This window comes from Monodon monoceros, unplaced genomic scaffold, assembly GCF_005190385.1.
Source record: "Monodon monoceros isolate NGI ecotype Baffin Bay Population unplaced genomic scaffold, NGI_Narwhal_1 Super_Scaffold_9, whole genome shotgun sequence".
NCBI lineage: Eukaryota > Metazoa > Chordata > Mammalia > Artiodactyla > Monodontidae > Monodon > Monodon monoceros.
The window spans coordinates 44912434-44939973 of record NW_021703786.1 but is presented as its reverse complement, the minus strand read 5'-3'; the positions used below and the strand labels follow the sequence as shown (position 1 = coordinate 44939973).

At 42.6% G+C, this 27540-nt stretch overlaps 1 protein-coding gene across 1 annotated transcript in view; it reads right to left on the bottom strand.

Moving 5' to 3' along the window:
* The window catches only part of STX8 (syntaxin 8), a 241112-nt gene that overhangs the window by 68204 nt on the left and 145368 nt on the right, over positions 1 to 27540 (bottom strand). The window lies entirely within an intron of this gene.

Below are 27540 nucleotides of genomic sequence, written 5' to 3'. Positions count from 1 at the left end.
CGTAGGAGAGAGGTGAGAGCAGAGGCGGGGACGCTGGGGGCCCTACGCAAGAAGGTACCGCGGCAGCAGCTCGGCCTGCAGGCGAGCAGTGATGGTGAGAACGCAGAAGGGGGCGACCGAGCACGTGAGAAAGGCCGTGGCCTGCGGAGCAGATGGCCCGGGAGGAAGTGGAAGGGCTCAAATAGGAAAGCGACTGTCCACCTGAGCCGCTGAGGAGCAGTGGTGCCGAACACAAGTACTGGAGAGAGGTCGGCTCTTTGATTTGGTGTCAAGTGTATCTAAGTGTGTGTGTGGTGTGTGTTGTAGGTGGTGGGTACGAGGTCGTAAATTATGAGCGTGGTCTGAGACATGTGAAGTGCCAGGAAATGACAGGGCCGTCGAGAGGCGGGGAGAGGCTTGGATAAGGGGGTCACACGCCGGAGGCACGCAGTGGCGAGGACCACTGCGACCGAGGGGCAGAGGTAATTTCTGAGAAAGGAGAACAGAGGTCTGAGGACGATCTCCACCGCGGATCGTGTACTGTTTCTGCTCCATTTCAAGGAACACTGGAGATTCACTTCTTCCATATGCTGCCTTACAAACCGAATCAAACTGCTGGAGACTCCAAACCACTCTAGGTTTTTAACCGAGCCTCTGGCATGATGGATGGGGCTCAGTTTACCCAGAGACGGTAAAATCAGATGAAAGGGGTTAATGACAGCTGTGCTCTCTACTGCTGGGTGCAAAACAGCTACCATGAGGCCGTGATGAAGCTTTGACTATTTAAACAGCCAAGTTGATCACTGTAACTGGTTTTTTCTCTTGGTGTGTGTGTGGGGGGGAATTCCACACATTTTAAGCCATATTCCTGCTTCTCAAAGCCCCTCATGTAAAGAACCCCAAAGTGAAAGATGCCAAAACTAATCCTAGACCTTAAAGAGGCCCTGATTTATCATTTTACAACTGGTTCCCATGCACCACCCCCCTTTCCATGCCCTTTCCACATTTTCAGAACTTAACTATAAATTCTGCCATCAGATCAGGAGAGACAGGCCTGGTGGTGATGGATGTCAGACCAGGGGTGGGAAGAGCAAAGTGTGGTCCCCAACTGGGAACAGATAAGCACACACACTGCAGATTCTCACTCACCCAGCGACTGACCCTCCCTCCCTCTCCATCTGCCAACTCCAGGCCTCTCTACCAACTTGTAGCTCTGCTCACTCCTGTGTTGGGGGAACAATGCTTCCACTCCTGTTTCATCTTGGTTTGGGTTCTTTTTTGAACAATATCACAATCAATGCTATCTAATTAAAAAATGAAGTGAATGTTCACTTGGGTTCCCTTAACGTTTAAAAAAAATTTTTTTTTTTCAGGAGCAGATAAACATACATGAGCAACAAATGATGAGGCCCAACACAAGAACTGATCAGTGCCACAATGAAATAACTTATACAATGTAAAAATAACAACTAAAAGCAACGTTAGCCTACTTGTTCATGCCCAGGGATTTGTGCTGCACAGCTATAGGGCTAGGGCTCTCCCTTGCACTTCTGTGTAGGTTTCACCTTTAAGCAAAGGGTGTGTTTCCCACTTGACTGGGGGAATGGTGGAGCAGGAGTCTGGATGACGAGGTTCCAGGTAAAACGCGATGTCGGACAGTCTGTCTTCGATACCAAACTTCTTCCTTTCTGTACTCTGTTCCCACCATCTGGTCCTCCTCTGCCTAGCACCAGGCACCCTGAGACCCCAACGTGTTGTCCCTGGCCTGCTAAGGTCTGTAGTGTCCCACCGCATCCAGGCCTGCCCACTCCACCCACCCTCCCCCACCCAGGGTACAAAATTATTTCTCCATCAAAGTGCTAATTTCCCTAAAATGGGTAACTTCTGGCGATTTTTTAAAAAAATCAAATCATGTTATTCTGAAAGGTGAGCAACTCTTTGATCTCCCCTCCCCGCCGCCATCATATCCAGCCTTTGCACCTGATAGTACTAGTAATCTGTGGACTTAAATCACTGGCCATAACTCAGCAGCCAGGGAGCCAAGTCTGGTCTGCAGTTACGCTTTGACCTGGGCAGAGGTTTTAAAATTGGCAAATTTCACATAAAATCAGTTTCTATTTTTCTTTAAAAAAAAGAGAGAGAGAGAGAGAGAGAGAGAGAGAGAGAGAGAAGGTGGCAGCTGACCTGGGCACCCATCCAGCGGCAGCAAGTTGCAGGGGCTGAAGGGCAAGCACGCTGTCCAGACGGGCACATGTGCTCCAGCACATGGTGGTACCTGTCACTCCCAACTGTTACATAACCTGGACTGCAGCTCTCATTTTCTTTACCTGTCTGGAGTTTGGATTTGTGACATGTGGGCTTCATGGCATTCTAAATGATGGCACAACTAATGAAAGGATTTCACGGAAAGTGAGAAGACTTTGAGGTCCATCTTTCCTAGTTTCTGCTACAGACTTGGCCATCTGCAATGCCTCATCTAAACATCCATATTTTTTACATTTATAATTGATTCAGGGAATCTACAAACAACGGTTGGTTCCTCCACTACTAAAACAAAGAAAAGGACGAATCACGGTCAGGAACTGGATTCCAAAGGGGTGCACAGGAGGCTTTCCAAACGGGATCTCTCTACTTGGCCTTTCAATACCACTCTTTCCTACGCCTCATCTCTCATCTCTTAAATTGCCTTTCTTTCGCCTCTCCTTTTACTCTGCCCTCCCCGTCTCTCCCCCCTTCCCCCCTCCCCTCCCCCTCCCTCACCTCGACTGGAGCCTGCATTGCCACAGGAGCACACACCTTCCCGCAGTCTGCCCATCCATCCTACTGAACTTCAATCTCAGCACTGAACCTCAACCTCAGCACTCTGGTATGTCATGGAAAATAAAGAGCTTATGAGAAGCACCACAGGAAGAAAAAGTCTAGCAAGCTCTGAACACAAACCACTAACACTAGCTGTGCTTGGTTGCTGTTCTTTGCAAAACTCAAAAGCTTTATCACACACTCACTGGGGGCCTTCTAGCTGATGCGGGTCTAAGGGTGGATTTCACATGCCTCCAAATCCAGAATTTTAGGAAAAGAAAACAAACTCAGAAACCAGGAGGCCAGGAAGTAAACAGGCTCCCCCGGAGCTTCTAAACTTGCTGACTGGCAATAGTGACACCATAGGAACGGCCTGAGTTGGACCCAATGTTCTGGCTGACAAGGAGGAATGTCCTCAGAAAGAAATGCCTCTCCTCGTGAGCAGCTTCAAAAGTTAAATGTGCGTGCTTGTCATCATTGGTGGATTGGTTTTTTGGTTTGGTTGCTCTCTTCTTTCTTTCTTTTTTTTAAATTACTTTTTACTTTTAATAATAATTTTTTAATTTTAATAACTTTATTTTATTTTTTCTTTCTTTCTTTTCCCTCCCTTTTCTTCTGAGCCATGTGGCTGACAGGGTTGTGGTGCTCCAGCCAGGTGTCAGGCCTGAGCCTCTGAGGTGGGAGAGCTGAGTTCAGGACTTTGGTCCACTAGAGACCTACCAGCCCCACATAATATCAAACGGTGAAAGGTCTCCCAGAGATCTCCATCTCAACACTATGACCCAGCTCCACTCAACGACGAGCAAGCTCCAGTGCTGGACACTCCATGCCAAACAACTAGCAAGACAGGAACACAAGCCCACCCATTAGCAGAGAGGCTGCCTAAAATCATAACAAGGTCACAGACACCCCAAAACACACCACCGGATGTGGTCTTGCCCACCAGAAAGACAAGATCCAGCCTCATCCACCAGAACACAGGCACCAGTCCCCTTCACCAGGAAGCCTACACAACCCACTGAACCAACCTTAGTCACTGGGGGCAGACACCAAAAACAATGGGAACTATGAACCTGCAGCCTGCGAAAAGGAGACCCCAAACACAGTAAGTTAAGCAAAATGAGAGGACAGAGAAACACACAGCAGATGAAGGTAAAAACCCACCAGACCAAACAAATGAAGAGGAAACAGGCAGTCTACCTGAAAAAGAATTCAGAGTAATGATAGTAAAGATGATCCCAAATCTTGGAAATAGAATGCAGAAAATACAAGAAATGTTTAACAAGGACCTAGAAGAACTAAAGAGGAAACAAGCAATGATGAACAACACAATAAATGAAATTCAAAACACTCTAGAAGGGATCAATAGCAGAGTAACTGAGACAGAACAACGGATAAGTGACCTGGAAGATAAAATAGTGGAAATAACTACTGCAGAGCAGAATAAAGAAAAATAAATGAAAAGAACTGAGGACAGTCTCAGAGACCTCTGGGACAACATTAAACGCACCAACATTCAAATTATAGGGATTCCAGAAGAAGAAGAGAAAAAAAAAAGGGACTGAGAAAATATTTGAAGAAATTATAGTTGAAAACTTCCCTAATATGGGAAAGGAAATAGTCAATCAAGTCCAGGAAGTGCAGAGAGTCCCATACAGGATAAATCCAAGGAGAAACATGCCAAGACACATATTAATCAAACTATCAAAAATTAAATACAAAGAAAAAATATTAAAAGCAGCAAGGTAAAAGCAACAAATAACATACAAGGGAATCCCCACAAGGTTAACAGCTGATCTTTCAGCAGAAACTCTACAAGCAGAAGGGAGTGGCAGGACACATTTAAAGTGATGAAAGGGAAAAACCTACAACCAAGATTACTCTACCCAGCAAGGATCTCACTCAGATTCTATGGAGAAATTCAAACCTTTACAGACAAGCAAAAGCTAAGAGAATTCAGCAGCACCAAAGCAGCTTTACAACTAATGCTAAAGGAACTTCTCTAGGCAGGAGACACAAGAAAAGGAAAAGACCTACAATAACAAACCCAAAACAATTAAGAAAATGGTAACAGGAACATACATATCAATAATTACCTTAAATGTAAAGGATCAAATGCTTCAACCAAAAGACACAGACCGGCTGAATAGATACAAAAACAAGACCCGTATATATGCTGTCTACAAGAGACCCACTTCAGACCTAGGGACACATACAGACTGAAAGTGAGGGGATGGAAAAAGATATTCCATGCAAACAGCAATGAAAAGAAAGCTGGAGTAGCAATTCTCGTATCAGACAAAATAGACCTTAAAATAAAGACTATTATAAGAGACAAAGAAGGACACTACATAACGATCATGGGATCAATCCAAAAAGAAGATATAACAATTCTAAATATTTATGCACCCAACATGGGAGCACCTCAACACATAAGGCAAATGCTAACAGCCATAAAAGGGGAAATTGACAGCAACACATTCATAGTAGGGGACCTTAACACCCCACTTTCCCCAATGGACAGATCATCCAAAATGAAAACAAATAAGGAAACACAAGCTTTAAATGATACACTAAACAAGATGGACTTAATTGATATTTATAGGACATTCCATCCAAAAACAACAGAATACACTTTCTTCTCAAGTGCTCATGGAACATTCTCCAGGACAGATCGTATCTTGGGTCACAAATCAAGCCTTGGTAAATTTAAGAAAATTGAAATCGTATCAAATATCTTTTCTGACCACAACGCTATGAGACTAGGTATCAATTACAGGGAAAAAAATCTGTAAAAAATACAAACACATGGAGGCTAAACAATACACTACTAAATAACCAAGAGATCACTGAAGAAATCAAAGAGGAAATCAAAATATACCTAGAAACAAATGACAATGAAATCACGACAACCCAAAACCTATGGGATGCAGCAAAAGCAGTTTTAAAGAGGGAAGTTTATGGCAATACGATCCTACCTAAGAAACAAGAAACATCTCAAATAAACAACCTAACCTTACACCTAAAGCAATTAGAGAAAGAAGAACAAAAAGACCCCAAATTTAGCAGAGGGAAAGAAATCATAAAGATCAGATCAGAAATACATGAAAAAGAAATAAAGGAAATGATAGCAAAGATCAATAACTAAAAGCCAGTTCTTTGAGAAGATAAAATTGATAAACCATTAGCCAGACTCATCAAGAAAAAACAGGGAGAAGACTCAAATCAATAGAATTAGAAGTGAAAAAGGAGAAGTAACAACTGACACTGCAGAAATACAAAGGATGATGAGAGATTACTCCAAGCAACTCTATGCCAATAAAATGGACAACCTAGAAGAAATAAACAAATTCTTAGAAAAGCACAACCTTCCAAGACTGAACCAGGAAGAAATAGAAAACATAAACAGACCAATCACAAGCACTGAAATTGAAACTGTGATTAAAAATCTTCCATGAAACAAAAGCCCAGGACCAGATGGCTTCACAGGTGAATTATACCAAACATTCAGAGAAGAGCTGACATCTATCCTTCTCAAACTCTTCCAAAATATAGCAGAGGGAGGAACCTCCCAAACTCATTCTACAAGGCCACCATCACCCTGATACCAAAACCACACAAAGATGTCACAAAAAAAGAAAACTACAGGCCAATATCACTGAGGAACATAGCTGCAAAATCCTCAACAAAATACTAGCAAACAGAATCCAACAACACATTAAAAGGATCATACACCATGATCAAGTGGGGTTTAACCCAGGAATGCAAGGATTCTTCAATTATGCAAATCAATCAATGTGATACACTGTACTAACAAACTGAAGGATAAAAACCATATGATCATCTCAACAGATGCAGAAAAAGCTTTCAACAAAATTCAACACCCATTTATGATAAAAACTCTCCGGAAAGTGGACATAGAGGGAACTTACCTCAACATAATAAAGGCCACATATGACAAAGCCACAGCCAACATCATTCTTAATGGTGAAAAACTGAAACCATTTCTACTAAGATCAGGAACAAGACAAGGTTGCCCACTCTCACCACTATTACTCAACACAGTTTTGGAAGTTTTAGCCACAGCAATTAGATACGAAAAAGAAATAAAAGGAATCCAAATCAGAAAAGAAGTAGAACTGTCACTGTTTGCAGATGACATGATACTATACATAGAGAATCCTAAAGATGCTACCAGAAAACTACTAGAGCTAATCAATGAATTTGGTAAAGTAGCAGGATACAAAATTAATGCACAGAAATCTCCGGCATTCCTATACAGTGATGATAAAAAATCTGAAAGAGAAATTAAGGAAACACTCCCACTAACCACTGCAACAAAAAGAATAAAATACCTAGGAATAAACCTACGTAAGGAGACAAAACACCTGTATGCAGAAAACTGTAAGACACTGATGAAATAAATTAATGATGATACAAACAGATAGAGAGATATACCATGTTCTTGGACTGGAAGAATCAACATTGTGAAAATGACTCTACTACCCAAAGCCATCTACAGATTCAATGCAATCCCTATCAAACTACCAATGGCATTTTTCACAGAACTAGAACAAAATATTTCACAATTTGTATGGAAACACAGAAGACCCCGAAGAGCCAAAGCAATCTTGAGAAAGAAAAACGGCGCTGGAGGAATCAGACTCCCTGGCTTCAGACTATACTACAAAGCTACAGTAATCAAGACAGTATGGTACTGGCACAAAAATAGAGATACAGATCAATGGAACAGGATAGAAAGCACAGAGATAAACCCACGCACATATGGTCATCTTATCTTGGATAAAGGAGGTAAGAATATACAATGGAGAAAAGACAGCCTCTTCAATAAGTGGTGCTGGGAAAACTGGACAGCTACATGTAGAAGAATGAAATTAGAACACTCCCTAACACCATACACAAAAGTAAACTCAAAATGGATTAAAGACCTAAATGTAAGGCCAGACACTACAAAACTCTTAGAGGAAAACACAGGCAGAACACTCTATGACATAAATCACAGCAAGATCCTTTCTGACCCACCTCCTAGAGAAATGGAAATAAAAACAAAAATATACAAATGGGACCTAATGAAACTTAAAAGCTTTTGCACAGCAAAGGAAACCATCAACGAGATGAAAAGACAACCCTCAGAATGAGAGAAAGTATTTGCAAACGAAGCAACTGACAAAGGGTTAATCTGCAAAATATACAAGGAGCTCAATATCAAAAAACAACCAACCCAATCCAAAAAAGGACAGAAGACCTAAACAGACATTTCTCCAAAGAAGATATACAGATTGCCAACAAACATATGAAAGGATGCCCAACATCACTAATGATTAGAGAAATGCAAATCAAAACTACAATGAGGTATCACCTCATACTGGTCAGAATGGCCAGCATCAAAAAGTCTACAAACAATAATGCTGGAGAGGGTGTGGAGAGGGTGTGGAGAAAAGGGAACCCTCTTGCACCGTTGGTGGGAATGTAAATTGATACAGCCACTATGGAGAACAGTATGGCGGTTCCTTACAAAACTACAAATAGAACTCCCATATGACTCAGCAATCCCACTACTGGGCATATACCCTGAGAAAAACATAACTCAAAAAGAGTCATGTACCACAATGTTCATTGCAGCTCTATTTACAATAGCCAGGACATGGAAGCAACCTAAGTGTCCATCAACAGATGAATAGATAAAGAAGATGTGGCACATATATACAATGGAATATTACTCAGCCATAAAAAGAAACGAAATTGAGTTATTTGTAGTGAGGTGGATGGACTAGAGACTGTCATACAGAGTGACGTTAAGTCAGAAAGAGAAAAATACCGTGTGCTAACACATATATATGGAATCTTTAAAAAAAAAAAAGGTTCTGAAGAACCTAGGGCAGGACAGTAATAAAGACACAGATGTAGAGAATGGACATGAGGACATGGGGAGGGGGAAGGGTAAGCTGGGATGAAGTGAGAGAGTGGCATGGCCATATATACACTACCAAACGTAAAATAGATAGCTAGTGGGAAGCAGCTGCATCACACGGGAGATCAGCTCAGTGCTTTGTGTCCACCTAGAGGGGTAGGATAGGAAGAGTGGGAGGGAGACTCGAGGGAGGAGATATGGAGATATATGTATATGTACAGCTGATTCACTTTGTTATACAGCAGAAACTAACACACCGCTGTAAAACTATTATACTCCAATAAAGATGTTAAAAAAAAAAAAAGTTAACTGTGCCCCAACTTACCCTAGTTTACTTTAATAACTTACTGTCATTTTATATAAAAGCAGGAAACCCTCAGCCTTGCCAAATTGCCTGTGCTGCTTGCAACCATATGATTCCAGAGAAATTACTCCTTATCTTTAATGGTTTTTTTAAAAAAAAGAATCGTGGTAAAATAACATTTACCATTGTAACATGTATATTCGTTGGCATTAATTACATTCACTATGTTCTAACCACCACTGCTACTACCTTCTTCCAGAACATTTTCACCACCCCAGAAGTTAACCTCATACCCATCAAGCAATCTCTCCCGCTTCCTCCCAAATCCTGAACCCCTGGCAACCACTAATCTGCGGTTTGTCTCTATGTATTTGCCTGTTCTAGACATTTCACATTTCTTCGGGGTCTGGCTTCTTTCCCTTAACGTGATGTTTCCAGGTTCATCCACAGTGTAGTATGTATCAGTACTTCATTCCTGTTTCTGGTTGAATACTATTCCACTGTACCGTGTGTGGGGGACCTTTTGCAAACTGGATAATGGTGGCTGGGTAGCCTGTGGCTGCAAGCTACTCAACTTAAGGACCTGTGTGACAGGTGGCATTTCGTTTTAATAGCTCTAGACCTCAAAACTGACCGGAAACCAACACAACATTGTTAATCAACTATACTTCAATAAAAAAATAAAATAAAGAAAATCCTCATCCACATGACTTCAGTTCCCCTTCAAATAAATCCCATTCAAAGTCCATCACTGTGCTGCTTGCTGGGAATCAGAATTTAAAGATACAGTCCAAAGAGCTCAGGAAGCTCAAGGTCTAGCGAGAAGATAAACATCCAAACAACTTCACCACAGCGCGATGACTTTCAGGACGGGAAGCTAAACTGTGGTGTTTCAAGTTCACCAAGTATTCCAGCTGAGGAAGCACATAAGCTTAATATGCAGGTAGGCGATGCTTCGGTTTTGCTTCTTACCTCCTTGATGGCCTGGGTCTTCAGAGAAAAGCCACAATGAGACCAGTGTTGCTTTCCCGCGTAGCTGGAGCCTCACGATCCTGTATGTGCAGCACCTACCATGTCCGCCTAATGCACCATCTTGCTCACACTAAGACGCCTTCATCTTTCAAGATCTTCCTATGGTTTCGTACTTGACTGGAGAGAGCTTAGTAGTGGCACGCCCAGACGTTTCACCAGGTTTTCGTCCCCTCCTTCGACAACATATTACACTGTGAACTAAGACACTAATCCAGGGGAAACGTCACTGTTTCTATTTTCCCCCATCCCAACCTTTTATTTTGAAAGATTTAAAACCTACAGAAAAGTAGGAAAAAACACCCCTGATTATCCCGATAACATCCTTAGGGCTGGGTGTACTTTGATCCAGAAGCCAGTCAAAACCACAGACATCTGGTTGTCACGTCTCTTCAGTCCCCTTTAATCTACAACAGTCCTCCCATCTTTTTCTTTCTTCACTGACACTTTCAAAGGGCCCAGGACGTTGTCTCATATGCTGCCCATCAATCGGAACCAGTCCGATCGTCTCTCTCGGTTAGCTCTGGAGGTGATGGTGTGCCGCTCCATGTCTGGAGCTCTACGATGCGAGGTTGTCACTCATGCTGGTGATGCTGAGCGTGATCACTTTGTTCACGTTTCTTCCCTCCTTTGTAATGAGTAATTTGATAATGTGAGACTGTGAGTATCCTACTTCCCACGACCTTCCACCCAACAGTTTAGTATCCACTGATGATTCTGAAAAATCACACTGGTGGCTGCAAAATGATGATTTTATAATTTTTATCACTCTTCCACATTTACTGGCAAGATGACCCTCTCCCTCAGCCTCACCTCTGCCTTTATTTCACTACGGATGTGGACTCATGAATGCATTTTTAAATATTCAGTGTTTATTACCATCATCATTATTTTTATTGCTTCAATTGCCCCAAATTTGACCAAGAATCCCTCCAAGCCAGCACCTGTGTCCTTTTGCTATGCCTGCATCACTGTTTGCATGCTTGACTTCTGACACAAGAAATTCTGGCCTTGCCTTATAATTTCTCTGCCCCAGACCTGGAATTAGTTGTTTCTGCAAGGAACCTTGGTTCTCCTTCGTGGTGAATAGTATTTAGAACGTAAGATCTGGGTACTAACTGTGCTCAAATACTGGAGTATCATTGCTTCCAGGCTCTTTCAGTGGTTAAAGGTAAGATATTATTTTTTAATCATAAATCTACAATGATACTTCTAATTCAGATCTAACACCATAAAGTTCGTTCTCACTTTTCCCATTTGCTATGTTTCTCCTTGGTTCCTAAGACCACCAATATGTTTACTCACTTTACCCTCTCCTACTTAACACACGCAGTAGATTCAGAATTTCTCTACCCGTACCATTCCCGACAACAAACCTGCTTAGCATTAGAGATTTCTGCAGTTCATCATCTTGGGAATACATACACCTAAAGGTACGCACAAAAAAACTTAAAAGTTACTCAAATTCTTTTTTTACTGAATAAACTATTATTTCAATTCACAGATTTCTGTTTACTATTTACAAGCTTATCCCTCAAGTTGTAACAGAACCTACAAACCCTAAAGAACTCAACATTAGAGAAAATTATTGCATCAAAATGATTCATGACAAATATTCAAATAATTCTAGAAAGGTTTATAATAATTATTAAACAGGAATCTCTGCCCTCCCCTTCTGACTACTGCATCACTAACCCTTTCCCATTTTAAAACGACTTGCTCACACTGTGAACTCTCAATTCCATCTATTTTAGATACATTGTCATTTCCTCTTTCTACCTCTTCCTTCTCCCATCTTCCTTATAGCTAGATCTTAACAACTAATTAACAACTAATGTCTACATTACCTTGGCTATCTACATAATCAGTAATGTGTTATAATTATGTTTCCTCATTTGTGTTACTTTTTGTTTTCCTGGAGGTTATAATTGCCTTTCTTTTTTCATTGTTTAGATTTCCTCCTACTAAATCTCATTCTCTCCAAGAGCCTCTCAGTGCAGTTTTTTCTGCAGGAAAACACATCATTTTATTTTCTCCCCTAACTTCCAGCTCTATTCGGGAATGGTGGTTCTCTCAATCGGTTGCACAATTGATATCCTGGGTCTTCCCACTGCTATCATCCAGGGAATTCTCTTTACTTCTCTCCCTCATTTCGGGCATCACAGATCTCTTTTCTAGAGTTACTTTCTCATTTAGGGAAACTACATCTGCTAGGAGCTTCCTGCAATACTCCACTACCTTCCACTACTTGAATGGGTCTTTTCCCATCTATTAAGCTGGGTACATAATGAACTGTTTCAATATGGTCACTTCTGTCTCTCAGTTCTAGAGAAATTTCATGCATTGTTTCCTTTGAAAATTTCCTTGGTCCTGTTTTTCTCACCGTGACATTCCTATTATTTGGATCTTGAACCAATTCTCTAATTTTTATATCCTCCCTTGTCTTTTGGTTCTAATTTCTGGGAGATTTCTTCAACTTTACCTTCCAAACTTTAAAACTGCTGGGGTGCCCAGTGGTCCTTTCTATTTGTCACTTTTTTCACAGGTGACTTCTCATAGTTTTCTTTCACAAAAAGATAGGAGATAATTGAAGGCCGGAAGTCAATCTAATTATCAAATACTAAGTCCAACTGTTGCACATTTGTTCATACCTGTAATCATTTACTGCGAAGGTGGTAAGTCCATTGGCCAGTCAGGGGAAACGGCATCATTTCTTCCAGTGGTTCAAGGTGACAACGGCCCTGTTTCTTCTGTTAGTGACAGACTGTATGTTTTGGGTTTCCTAAGGCTCATATTGCCTGGGATAAACAGCTCTAACCAAACAGTCCTTTAGAGTACGTACAACCCTTTCCCAGTTCAACAAGTTCATGAGGACCCTAATAATTTGAAAGAAACAGCAAAGGCTGGGGTAACATCTCAGATGATTTCCAGTGAAATATGTACAGAACATCTCAATGGTCCCCCTGTGAAGAGCTGTGTACCAGGTACTACCTGCTATCTCCCAGCTCCACACCTGCCCTTCTCTGCTCTGGCATCCTGGGGCTTGGAGTCTGCAAACTACTTTTCCCAGGCTCCCTCGCCAGCTAGCTCCCCGTTACGGTCTGCCAGGCGAAGGTCCTGGTAGGAGTTCAGAAAGCCAGATGGAGGATGAAGCTGTTCTTCCCCTTCTCTTTCCCCCTCTGCTTCGAGCAGGGTCTCTGCAAGTGTCTACATTCCCTCAGTGATGCCGGCTGCAGCCACGACTGCCTCTCTTTGGCCGTCCCAGAACCAGCAAGGCAGGCCTCCTCTGGTCTGGGGGCATCTCCATGTGGTCGAAACAGCAGCCCAGGGGGCCCCTCCGAGGCAGCTCCGGCACTGGCTGAGTGGCGGTCCCAGGAGCGCAGCAGTGACTATGCTCCCGGGGGCTCTGGAACGCACTTCCTTCCCTCAGGTCTATGGGTGGTAGCTGCTTCACACAGCTACTCACGTCTGGATCACTCTGCCCTCCTCGTTTTATTCTCTCGATCCTTCCAGCAGTATTGTAACAAGTGGGTTGTTCTCCTTTTCCCACTCCCTTTACATATAAAATTATATCGTAATCATAGTCTTCACTTTGTAAAATGCTTAGAAATACATTTATTTACTACTGACAGGCTGAAGGGGCTTTAGTTCTGAAAAATGGGCCCAAGGTACGGCATTTTACACCTCTGGCACATGCTGACTACTAAACTGACTGCAGCCGTCACACGCCACCAAAAGTATCAATGCAAGACACGGCTTAAGAAGTGCCTAAGAAGCAGTCCCGGATCACATTTTTTAAAAGAGAAAGAAAAGCCGAGTTGAGAAACAGGGAAAAGAGATGTAAATGTGGATCGCAAAGGGAAGAACCATTTTTTGGAAAGACTGGGAGCTTAGCCTTTCTTTCTAAGGAACAGAAAGTATAAAACAAGTCCAGTGTCACAGGAAGATGTGCCTGCTGTCTACCTAAAATGAAAAGCACTCCCCCTAGGGGGACTATTAGAGGCTTCATTATCTCTAAACAAAATGGAAATAGGACTACTGAAATGGATTAAAATGGACCTGATTCATCATGGGTATAAATATGCTAAAAAGAGTAGATGTTACTGAAGTTATACAAAAAGTATAGTGTCAGAAAGCTGACAACAGGAATAGAGAAGTCTCTGCAAATCAAATATTCCAAGCATGTAACTCTCCTTCCAGGTTTCAAAAATAAATTGCCAATATTTTGGATGTAGGAATATTATCAGTGATCAGTTAACTGTGCTTTACTAGTATTACTAAGAATGGCAAGAATAAGATATAGCAACCATAATGCTTAATTCACTTATATTTATTTTTGAGATGCCCTCTAGTTTTTGAAGCTATCTTTGCTCCTATTTCTATTTTGCTTGGGCAAATCTATATAGATATAATTAAGATTCTGTTACCACACCACACGAAAAATGGTTGTATGGAACAATACTGCACGTTATTTTACAAAGATGCCAAGGAATTTTATTCTAACTATGCCATAATTTACTGGGAAGGGGTACACCAAGTATTTCCTCATCTTTTAAACAGAAAAAACATTTTTTTACTGTGGTAAATACACATAAAATTTACCACCTTAAGTGTACAGTTCAGTGGCATTAAATATTAATTCACATCATTGTGCTGCTCCCACCACTGTATTCATTCATTTTTAAAAGTGACCCTTTTCGGGCTTCCCTGGTGGCGCAGTGGTTGAGAGTCCGCCTGCCGATGGAGGGGACACGGGTTCGTGCCCCGGTCTGGGAAGATCCCAACATGCCGCGGAGCGGCTGGGCCCGTGAGCCATGGCCGCTGAGCCTGCGCTCCGCGAAGGGAGAGGCCACAGCAGTGAGAGGCCCGCGTACCGCAAAGAAAAAAAAAAAAAAAAAAAAAAAAAGTGACCCTTTTCGTACTTCGCTGGTGGTTCAGTGGTTAAGACTCTGCGCTTCCACTGAAGGGGTATGGGTTCCATCCCTGGTTGAGGAAGTTCCACATGCCACGTGTTGTGTTCAATTTTATTTCCATTTCTCTGTGGATTTACAGGTAAGAAGTTACCAGACAAATGCCAACACAATGACAAAGAATCTTAGCTCCATATTTGCAAAAATTTTTTTTAAAAATAAGACTTTTCAGAAATCCAAGTCACTTTGAAAGGAACAATCGCTTGGAGGGCCAAAAGAGAAAGGGCTCTATCACCATAAATCAACTGGTGGAAGAATGGGGTGGGGGGAGGCGGGGGGAGCCGTTCAGCAGACACGTGCCCTCCCGAGGCCCCCGAAGTGCGCCCTGCTGGATGCAGTCGGCTCGGAGCAGCAAAACGGGAGACGCAGGAGAGCCTTTGGTACTGGGCATGCGCAGAGGTCAGTGTCATGGATCAGCGATGCCCAAGTCCAATACAGAGATCATTTTGCTGCTAATCCGGAGAAATTGATCTCAGTGTTCACATCCTTGGACAGAGAAAACCCAACAGTGATTTCAGATGCGCCCCAAATCAATTTTTCTTAGGAATTTAAGGCTGGTTCAATGACTCGAAAGTGTCATGGCTGCTTGGCTCTGAGATAGATAGAAAAGGTGAGCCGAAAAATAAAAACCGTGTGGCTGATGAGGTTCTCCTGGAGCCGATGAATGCATCCCTAGGGCTGATAAAAACTTTCATGAATGCAACAAGGTCCAGAGTCAAGTTCTTTAAAAAATGTCAGGGCTCTGGACTGGAAGCACTGCCCTGCGACTGAGCAGCTTTTCACACTGGCGCCACTGTGAAGTGCGCTGTAAGGTGAGAAGTACGGGCAGGGACCTACCCATGGACTGACCGGCAGATGGGGCTGACAGAGATGCTTTGCACACTGAGAAATGGCTGCAGCCAGGTATTAATTATTATGATTTCCCAAGGTATGACAACTCCTTTAATTTTGCTTGTTTCTATTCAACTTTATTTACCAGCGGTTATTGTTTCTCAGAAGTGTGCACAACTGGGCATCACAGCTGATGTCGAAGTAAAACGATCTCATTCTCTGAGCACACACCAGTAACTGGCCTGGGCTAGGGCGCCTCTTCAACAGAGTAGCAAGCACTAGAAGCTCAGGAAGGCCAGCTGATATCTGAATTTCCATTGTGATAATACACAGAGAAGATAATCCACTTGTGAACCATTGTGACTTTAAATAACCCTAAAACCAGATACGTGTCCATTTACTCCATTTTATAGTTACAGTTTTTGATGGGCGAGAGGCACGAAAACCTGTACCCAAAATTTTAATTGTAGGGACGTTTTCCAAAAAATACAGCTCACTTAAAAAAAAAATTAACTAATAACTAAAAATAGCCCTAGAGCTATAACACCAACTTGAAAGAAAAGTACGAGGTATCTCTACCAACTACTTATGAACAAAGAACCCAGGAGTTACGCTCAATAACCACATTTCTTTATTTTCCTAAAGAGACACATACTAAAACCCAACAAACGTTCTCTGTATCTCCCATTAAAACTTTTCTCTATCTTCCTTGTTTTTGTTCTATCACATATCTGTTAAAATTTTTTTCAATCAAACAGGAATACGTAACATGAAGGTCAAGGTCCCTGTTCAGGTAGGATTTAACTCTGCAAGTATCTAACCTGGTGCCAACCACCCTGTATGAAATGAGATCAACAAAGTTCTGGCCTAGACCCCCTGACTCATATTTGGGGTGTGTGCATGTGCAGGGTAGAAGGAAGTGTCTAATTCTCTTCAAAGGGGTATGAAAAGAGGATAACAGAGTTGGATGGAACCTCAAAGACCATCTAGTCTAAGCCATTAACCTTTTTCTCCCTGCCTTTCCATACTGACCTCATGAAGATGTGGATGAACTTATTAGCTAAAAGGAAAATGCCCAACTTCTTTTGAGGAAGCCCAATTAGAATTGGATTGCAGTCCAATTATAAACCCTTGTAATGCTGACCATAAACTAATTGGACTCCAATTAGTTTATGGTCAACATCACCAAGCCACTGATTTCACATGTAAAAAAGGCATCAAGCAACTTCCCAATTTGGGTAATTTCGGTCACAACTAGAATCCAATTCTTCACTTCATTTCAATTTACAAATACAATCATGCATGAATGAGAAGTATTGGAGTATAATGGTGAACTCCTGAAAAATCAGGCTGGGGTGGCAAAACACCTTGAGTACGCATTGGGGCTCTAGCTCGCCTAAGCAGTGGACACACAACAGAGATGAAGTATACTTTGAGTAAGCAAAACATGCTCTGTCCCAAGCCCACCGACGGGCCTTCTAAACCTAGCCGATACTTGCTGGTCCTACACAGCCGGTTGAAAGCAGATGAATTCAGTGGCGAACAAATATTACCAGAAAACACGCAGGAACACGTACAGGGGGAGTGGTATCGGCCAAGCCTGCTCAGCGTAATTATTACTCCGTAACAACAGAAGCTGCTCTTGGAAATCACACCTTATCTTTCCAAACCACACCGAGCAAAAACAATAATCAAAAAATGCTTCTACTTTGTGATCATTTCTGACCCCTTGATGATAGCAAAAGTCACTGCCTCGTAACGGATTAGAAAAAGTGTGGCGGCCTCAGAGGCAGTCATGGTGACAGTTCTGAGGCTGTCAGCCCTTATCAATCACTTTCCATTAAATAAAGCTTTTCCAATTTGGTGCTTCTCTCAAAGGCTTCATTTTGCCTGGATTAAGCCGAAGCATCAACATTTGAACCTCCTGCTCCTATTCTCACTCCCCAAATAAAGGCTGTTAGCAGAAAGCCAGGCTTTTCCACGGTAGGAACTCAAAACCAAAGCAGACGACAGTGATGTGCTCACATATAAAAGACATCTGACCACAAACATGTCACACCTGCATTATACAAAGGCCACGAGCACCCACAGGGTCCAGGAGGGGGGTGTTCAGAAGTGCCAAGAGAAGGGCAGGTCTGCGAGCTGTCCATTTTAGCTCCTAAAATGAATATCGAGCAATTCCAATATATTCATCGGAGCGCCCCAGTACTTGCTTGGATTTTAGAAGCAGGTCTCCTAAGAATTTTATGCTCTACGGTTTCACTGCCTGGTATCTATTATCTCCGTAATAGAGAAAAGTCATTTCTCTAAAATCTATAGCAGATATGTCTTGGGAGGGAAGCAGTTTTAAATCAACTGAAAAGGGCATGTTTACAAAATAAGGGAGCCCTAAAGAGAGGGGCTCATCTTATTTATCTTGGTAATACTGGTAGCCAGGCAGGCGTTAGCTGCATTCAGACACCAAATTCACAAGATGGGAACAGCGGCTTACATAAATATGGTCAACGTTACAATCACACACATGTTTCTGTACCCAATAAACAGACTTCTTCATTATCATTTGTAATGGCTACATAAGCGTGACAAGAGCCTGAGACAGAGTGGTGAGAACACAAAGTGATGAACAGGGAAGAGAGAGATTTACATCAGAGTTATTCTCAAACAGGCCTAGGGACTGACCAGAGAGAGGTGAAAGAGAGGCCCCAAAGTGTAGGACATCGCCACATGTTTTTTTTGGCCCACGTGGAATTTTTAACAAGGTTCATTTATTGTCAACACTAAAATATTGGGAGATTTCACTTAAAAGATCCAGATTTCAGGCTTCCCATAAAAAAATAAACACAGAGATGATCTGGTGTTGCATTCCCACTCGGCAAAGCTCTGCTGTTTCCTCTCTCGTTTGCCACTGGAGAGAATCACAGGGGCCCGCCTCAGTCATGAAGGTTTCCTGTCTGGCCTCCGAAAGCGTCTGAGGGGATGAAGGAAGTTTTTAGCCTGAAGCAATGGGAAGCAATGGGAAGAGGGAGCTTATGTGGGGCCAAAGATAATGAGCCTATGAAGAGCATACACAAATTGAGAGCATGTTGGGGGCAGTCAAGAGAAACTGAGTGGTAGTGGAAGAAGACAGAGACCTTGCGATTCAGGTGAAGTTCGGGTCTGAGATGCAGCGCTGTGAGGTGCCCATGAAGCCATCGAAGAGTCGACAGAGTAGGTCAAAGAAGAACTACCCCCCACCCCACAAAAAAAGAGCAAAGGACTGAGCCCTGAGTATGTCTTCCATAAAAGATGGAAGAGGAAAAAAAGACAGACAAAGGGGGACGGGATTAGCCCCTTGGCTCTCCACGAGCTGGTCCCATCCTGCCTGAAGAGCTGCTCTAGGGAATATCACAATCAAGTGAGTCACGCAAATGTTTGGTTTGCTGGTGCCTATGAGTTATGTTTACCCTATACTGTAATCTATTAAGTGTGCAATAGCATTATGTCTACAAAAACAATGTCCATCACTTAATTTAAAAAACACTATTAAAAAAAACGCTGACCATCACCTGACAACGCAGGGTTGCCACGAACCTTCACTTTGTAAAAAAAAAAAAAAAAAAAAAACAAAAAAACAAACCAACCGAAAAAAACACCCACATCACCTGTGACGTCCAGCAAGAGCAAAGCGCAATGAAATGATGTACGCCTGTACGCTGAAAACAGCTTGACGCTGCTCCCGCCTTGGGTCTAAATAAGTCTACGTGAGAAATACATCTGTAATAGATAACGTGCTTTGTTTTGTTTCTTCCCCTGGATGTCCGGATCCAACCCCCACTTCCATTCTGAGGGAATGCCCATCATGTGAAGTCTAACACAGCCAGATTCTTCCTCTGCCCAGCCTTGGCAGCCAGGCCTGGCCAGCGCGGCACTCTTCCACTGACCCAGAGAGGCAGAGACGGTCAGAGGCAGCGGCGTGACTCGGCAGCTCTGGTGGTGGCATCCCGACCTCGCTCTCCCTGCCCAGGGACGGCAGCTCTGCCCCCGGCCCTCCAGCTCCCTGTCACTGCTCTGGGCCTCAAACAATCCTCCACTCAGGAGCCCGCTGATATACGAAGGAGACTGTTGATATAAGTAAGACGGCCAGAGCTGGTCTCTGATTCTGACCCTGGAAGCATCCGAACCAATACCCAAAAGTCCTAAATGTGGAGAAAAGCTTTATGCGTCGTGGAAATAATCTAAAAGCCCCCAAACAAGAGTATTTAAGTAAATGATGGCACATCTATTTGATGGGACGGTACTAATAGTATTAAAAGAAAAATAGGTTTATAAGACATTAGCTATAATTGAAAAGAGTCTGAAAGAGAATATATATGCACATGTGTATATATCTATATATGAATCACTTTGCTGTACACCTGAAACACTGTAAATCAACTGTTCTTCAACTTAAAAAGTTTAAAAAATACATAATAAAACATTAAAAAGAACGGTTAAAAATACAGGATTATCATAATCTTGTCAAAATACTATGTATAGAAAAAATGACTAGAAGTACCAAGATATTAAGGGACTTCCCTGGTGGCGCAGTGGTTAAGAATCCGCCTGCCAATGCAGGGGACACAGTTTCAAGTGCTGGTCCGGGAAGATCTCACATGCTGCGGAGCAACTAAGCCCGTGCACCACAGCTACTGAAGCCCGCACGCCTAGAACCCATGCTCTGCAACAAGAGCAGGCCCCACTCGCTGCAACTAGAGAAAGCCCGTGCGCAGCAACGAAGACCAATGCAGCCAAAAATAAATTTTTTTAAGTTTATTGAAAGAGTACCAAAATATTAATAGTAAAAGTATACTTTCCTTAAAATTTTAATTAATTCTCAAATAACAAAGTAATACAGGCTTATCATAAAAACTTCTAAAGCTTTGTAAAGAAAACATCAACAAGCTCGCATCACCCAGCTCCAAGCCTGGCCCCCGTGCACATCTCTGAAGTAACCGATGTCACCTGCACCTGCTCCTCCACACCTGTTGTCACGCTCTAATCAACACGTCTACACAGCGCCTACGTGGATCCTTCTGTCTCTCCCTGTCTCCCTCCCTTTCTCCTTGAAATGGCATCACAGTGCACACATCCTGCTTATTTTGGTTTGTCACTTGACCGGACCCAGAAGAAGCTTCTCCTACTCATCCTTCAGACGTCTGCTCCTGCGCTGTGTCCTCCTGGAAACCTCTGGGCCCCTAGACTGATTGAGAGCCTTTTCTGCCTGCGCTACTGCAGTCACTAGCGATTTACAGTGTGTGTCCCCCCTCCTACGCTCCAAGTTCCCCGAGGGCAGGAATTGTGTGCCCCAGGTACCTTTCAGCTCCAGTACCGAGCCCAGTGCCTGGCACACAGAGTAAATGTGCGTGATTGTGACGCTGATCATATTTATATAAGCCGCTGTTCCCACCTTGTGAATTTGGTGTCTGAATGCAGCTAACGTCTACCTGGCTACCAGTATTACCAAGATAAATAAGTCCCTCTCTTTAGGGCTCCCTTGATTTTGTAAACATGCCCTTTTCAGTTGATTTAAAACTGCTTCCCTCCCAAGACGTATCTGCTATAGATTTAAAAGAAATGACTTTTCTCCATTACGGAGATAACAGATACCAGGCAGTGAAACCATAGAGCATAAAATTCTTGGGAGACCTGCTTCTAAAATCCAAGCCCAGTAACTGTGTTGGCACGGAGGGAGAAAAGAGTGAATGAATGAATCGGAAAGGCAGCAGTAAGGTTAAGGATCAGAGGGCTCTGGGGGCAGATACGCATTAGTGAAGGACTGGGCGTTTCTCCAGAGACCGAATGAAAGGCGACACGGGGGTACAGAGTCAGGCACACACGTATGTAAAGAATAAGGGAGCGGGCTTCCCTGGTGGCGCAGTGGTTGAGAGTCCGCCTGTCGATGCAGGGGACACGGGTTCGTGCCCCGGTCCGGGAAGATCCCACGTGCCGTGGAGCGGCTGGGCCCGTGAGCCATGGCCACTGAGCCTGTCAGAAGCCTGTGCTCCACAACGGAATAAGGGAGCTGAGGAATTCAACTAGCTTATCTCAACGAAGAAGGGTAAGAAGGAAGGAAACAATAGCTAAGAATATTCTTGATAAACAGTAAGATAAATAAAAGAACTCACAGTTATTCTCTTGCTCCAGATTAACTGTTTGTGTTTGTGGTAAGGTTTTGAAAACAATTCCTTGAGAGATTAAGTTGTCTCTAAGGTCAGTTCAATAAGCTAGACAATCTGGAATTCAGTTTCTTACCTATTTTGTGTTCAGTTCAAAACAGCTAACGTAAGAAAAAGTGGGTTTTGTGCAATACAAAAGTAAGGCAGCCTCACCACCATCCCGCATATGCACTAGAGGTGGTTTTGACTAACTTCATGACTGGTAATGGCTTCAGCCACAAGATTATAAATTTCAGTTTATTTGAAAAAAAAAAAATCGACTCCAGTTCTGATTAAATGAGGATGCAAACCTCCTAGCTCTGTAATATTCCTGCATAACTTACTCAGATCATCACTATTCTCCTTAAAGACCTTTCTAAGCTGGCTTCAAAGAGAGGTAAGAGCCTCTGAGCCTTACTTATTAAGGTGGCTCTCGACGACCAATTTAAAGCCACATTTTAACGTCGGCTGGCATTTACTGAGGATTCACTAGCACAGTCACGATGCCGCCCAGACTGTTCTCATGCAGTCTGCAGAAGAGCCATGGGACCCTTATTTTGAGCCATGGAGAGGGCAAGCGGCTCTCCAAGTCACCCAGGTTGTAAGTGGCTGAGCCCCAACGGTGACCCCCCCCCCTTCGCCTGGCTCCACGCCCATGCGGTGCGCTGTCCTTTCTCAATCACTGAACTCTTCCACCTCCTTAAGACGACCCCATTCCAAGGAGTGGAAGGCAAATCCAATGGTTCCAGAGAGAGGCCTTGTCAATGCAATGTCAGTTGGGCTGATTTCTAACCACATCAATGAGACGCTGCTAAAATCACAGTAACTCTGCTTCGACAACATTATGTAACAGTCAGTATACTGAGAAGCAGTACTGTCCCTCAACCCGAGTCATTCAGAACCCTTCGTCTGGCCTTTCACAATTGGCTGCGTCCCTCAGACTCAGACGAGGCTCTATTTTGAATTCTAATGAGGACGAGGCACAATGAATATTTAAACTGCAATTACAAAGATCCCGCTTTTATGCGGATGTCCTTAACACAAATAACAGATCTGAAAGTACACATAGGTGCCAATGGAAGGTATCAGTCTAGTTTGCGTTTAGAAGCTGGAGACAGACAATAATACTGTTTTCTACTTGATGTTATTATTGGGGTGGGGGCAGGAGAAGAAAAGGGAGGAAAAACCACGCAAAGATCCCAGTAAAAAAATTTTTAAAGCCCAGGCTTCCGAGTGAAAGGTTCACAAAGAGGTGCTTGAATCCTTTGTTAACAACTGAACAAACAAATTCATCATCGGGCCGTTCTGTGTGGCCCCCTTGCAATTGGGTCTGTCCTTTTAACAAGAAATTTCCTCACTGGGAAAGCATCTATGACTGATATATCAGATGGGCGAGGACGATATGGTGGCGGAAGGAAAACAAAAGACCATTTCACGGTTCACAGCCTAGCTCTGCACTCCCTTAGGTAAAATGATGATGTGCCGCTGTTATCCTCAGCTTACGCAAGTTCCCTTAGTTAAACAGCCATGGAGTTAACAGTAACCGAGTTACCCTGAGTGAGTTGCTTAATCCCCATCCCCCAAATAGTTAAAAAAACATACCCTGCTTGCAGTATCATGTACTATGTGTATGTGTTTACATATCAGTGATCAACCTGGCTTTGCACTAGGGAAGAGCAAGTGATTAACTCTTTGCTATGTCGTGAGGCTCTTGGACCGAGCCTTTGCCCCCAGACCGTAATTTAACTTCCATGGCGTTTGGACATCCTTTCGTAAATGTTAGCATTTATGGAAAGGGAATATGGTTTGTTTTCTTCTTACATGTCCTCTGGTTGAGTTTCTCCCCTGCTGGTACCAAATATGTCCACTGAGACTTGAGTTTCAGTTACCTTTTATTTCTAGAAATTCTGTTTGATCCCGTTTCAAATTTTCTAGGTTGTTCTTTATAGTTCCTATTCTCTGAAGATACTTTCAAACTTGTCATGTCCTTCTTTAAATATAATCATAACTGATTTTATAATCTGCATCTGATAATTCTAACACTGCAAGTCTACGCAGATCGGTTTCTGTGGCCTGTTGCTGATCCTTGCTCGTCTTGTGTGGTTTCCCAATATGCCACGTTATCTTTGAGTGTGTGCTGGTCATTGCCTTGAAATTTTTTTTTTTGGTTGATTCCTAGAGACCAAGGATAAACATGCTCTCCCCTCCAGAGAGGTATTTCATTACTTCTGCCAGGCACCTTGAGCTACAACAGGTAAATACAGCTACCCAGGATACAAATGCACAGGAGAGGCTTCCTGTGACCGCAACTTGTCAGGAACGATAGTTTTTCCTTTTCCTTCTTCTCATCTGTTCAGTGCCAAGGCTGCCTTCTCCACAATCCCCAAGGACAATTTATTTCTGGTACACTTTTATCCCAAGGGTTTGGGGCCCCACTTTAATGGGAAAAGGGTCTCCTATTACACTTCCCAACTAGGGTGGGCCCAGGACCTTACCTTCCAACTCCTACCCCTGTTGCCTACCCCTCTCAGGCTGCGGAAGCCCCTGACTCCTGCCTGCAAGTGGGCTTTATTAGATTAAAAAAAAAGAAACTACTAGAAAGTACCTAAGAGTTTAAAGGCTGAAAGCAAAACAAAAGGTCAGGTCAGTACTGTAGTTACCCCACAAAATTTAAAACTGAATTACAATTTGATTCAGCAGTTCCATTTCTGGGCAGGTACACAAAAAAGCAGGGACTGGAACTGATACTGTACACCCATGTTCACAACAGCCAAAAGGTGGAAACAACCCAAGAGTCCACTGACAGATAAATGGATAAACAAAATGTGGCATAAACATAACAATGGAATATTATTCAGCCTAAAAAAGGAAGGAAATTCCTGACACGTGGTACAACAAAGAGGAATACTGAAGACATTACACTAAGTGAAATAAGCCAGATACAAAAGGACAAATACTGTACGGTTCCACTTATATGAGGTACCTAGAGTAGTCATATTTGTAGAGACAGGAAGCAGAGTGGTGGCTGACAGGGGCTGCTGGGCGAGGAATGGGGAGTTAGTGTTTAATGGGTGCAGGCTTGCAGTTCGGGAAGATGAAGAAGTTCTGGAGATACATGAATGGTGGTGGTAAATGCACAACAATGTGAATGCATTTAACGCCACTGAACTGCATGCTTAAAAAGACTTACAATGGTAAAGTTTATGTTAGGTATACTTTACCAAAATAAAAACATTTTTTTTTTTTTAAAGGTCAGGCTAATGTTGCTAAGGGCTGCTAGACCTACTCAGTGAATTGCACAATATACCCTGAGTTCCAAGGCTTAATACTGATCAGGGGAAGACTTTGAAGTTAATTAATGGGGGTCATGAATACAAGTCTAACCTCCCTAGACCTTTGGAGCCACATGCTGAACCTCCGTCAATATGCAAAACTAGCACTGCTTGTCGACAAACACATACATAATTGCAAAGGTCCCTTGAACAAATACAAATGCAAAACATTTCTCTTTAAAGTTATCAGGCACGACAAATGATATAAGGATAGTTATGTGGTGTTGCTATACTATCGATAGAACTGCTAAATAAATATTAGGGGGAAAAATTGAAGGGATGAGAGAAAGAATTCTCTCTAAAGTATTTCCATTGAAAAAAATTGGAGAAATCTCTTCTTTCAGCATCTGTTGTACTGTTGTACCTCCCCCTTCTGAATCACTACATATAATTCTAATACAGATAATATATATACTTATAAGTAAATATAAAGGGGGCATGAGATCAATTCACACTTAACACATTTTAAGATACCAACACATGTTTAAAAAACATGCATTTTAGTAATTCTGGGCATCTCTAAATTTCTCCTGTTTTCAAAAAAAAAATTAAACAGCTCAGCTCAGAAGATTTTATGGACATTTATGGCTATAAAGAGCAACACCAGGTAAAACTACAAAATAAAAAATTGGCAACAGGAGAAGCCATATTCTTCATTATGACGTCATGAATGGCATGTGGTGAGGGCCTCTATGTTGCAAATACAAAATCTTACTTGCTTAGTGCATGACTGCTTAGTGCATGAAAAAGACCTCAGGAAAGTTGTCTGTTAACTGGAAGATTCTTCCTACTTTCAACATATGAAGATAATGGCTAATACTTGCTCACTGCTTATTATGTGCCAAGAACTGCTGTAAGGGCTGTATATCCCTATCTATCTATCTATTTACCTACCTACCTCTATATCATCTATATCTTTACCTACATTAACTCATTTATTCCTTACAACAACCCTCTAAGGTATGTACCATTATTATTCCCATTTCAGAGATGCGAAAATCGAGGCAAAGGGGAGTGGGTTTTCCCAAGGTCACACAGCCAGTGAATGGTAGAGCTGGGATTTGAGCCCAGGCTCTGGGGTCCATGCTCTTAACTATCATGCTCTAGCGCCTCTCTGCATAAAATATGGAAATTCAGGGACGATGGCGAGTGTCGGACACTTTACGTATTTTATACAATTTTATTTTTATAACCAGGTCATCTATTTTTTTTTTTTTTTTTTTTTTTTACAGCCAAGGAAACTAAAGTTCAGAAAGATTAAGTTTATATAAGAATCGAAGATAATAACAGATGGAGGTGGGAGTGAACCCATCTATCTCTGTCGCCAAAGTTTCAGGATCTGTTGCAAAGAACAATATCCCTATGGTTAGAAGTTATGAGAAGGCCGGTAAAGCAAAATCAAGGAGGCTTTGCTTTGCGCAGGAAGTAGAAAGAAGCACATGCCTACAGGCGCAGAAGCACAGAGTGGCTTGGTATCTGGTGGATGAGAACTGCCAGGGAGGAGACAGGTGATAAAAGGGCAGTAGGTGGGTGCCTCCAAGTTCCACTTCCTCTGAGATTCCAGAGTCCATATTTGCCCAGTCCTCCATCACCCTGCTGTTCTAGATTTCTGTTTAACCACACACACAGGCAAGGAAGGTAACACTTCTCAAGCTGTGCATCCCAGATGACCCTGGCACAGAGATCCTTGTTCTAAAACTGGATAGATGGGAGGGATCCAGTATATTTTTCATACTGAAAGGGCGAAAAGTCAGGCAAAGCATGTGCTCAGATTAGGTTTTTTTTTTTTAGTGCTACTGCACTTCTATTTATAACAAAGTTATTAGCCTTATAAACGTGGTACATCTTTGTGGGATGAAGCATCAAATAACCATGACTGTGATCACTGCTAGTGTCACCACCATTCATTGTCGCTTACCTGCGGGCAAGGCGCTGTGCACAAGCAATAGATCACTGAAACCCCACAGACACGTGCATCAGAACTTCTGCCGAAGAGCAAGGACCCACATCGGGATTGCCTGGTGCGCTCGTTAAATGATGAACACTCTTGAACCCCAACCTAGCCCTACTCAATCAGAATCTCGACGGGAGGGCCCGGGAATTAGCACTTTAAGAGTCATTCCCAGTGATTCTTATTTTGGCCTGTGTTTCCTCATTTTACGTACAAGGTATTAAGAAATGATAACTTCAC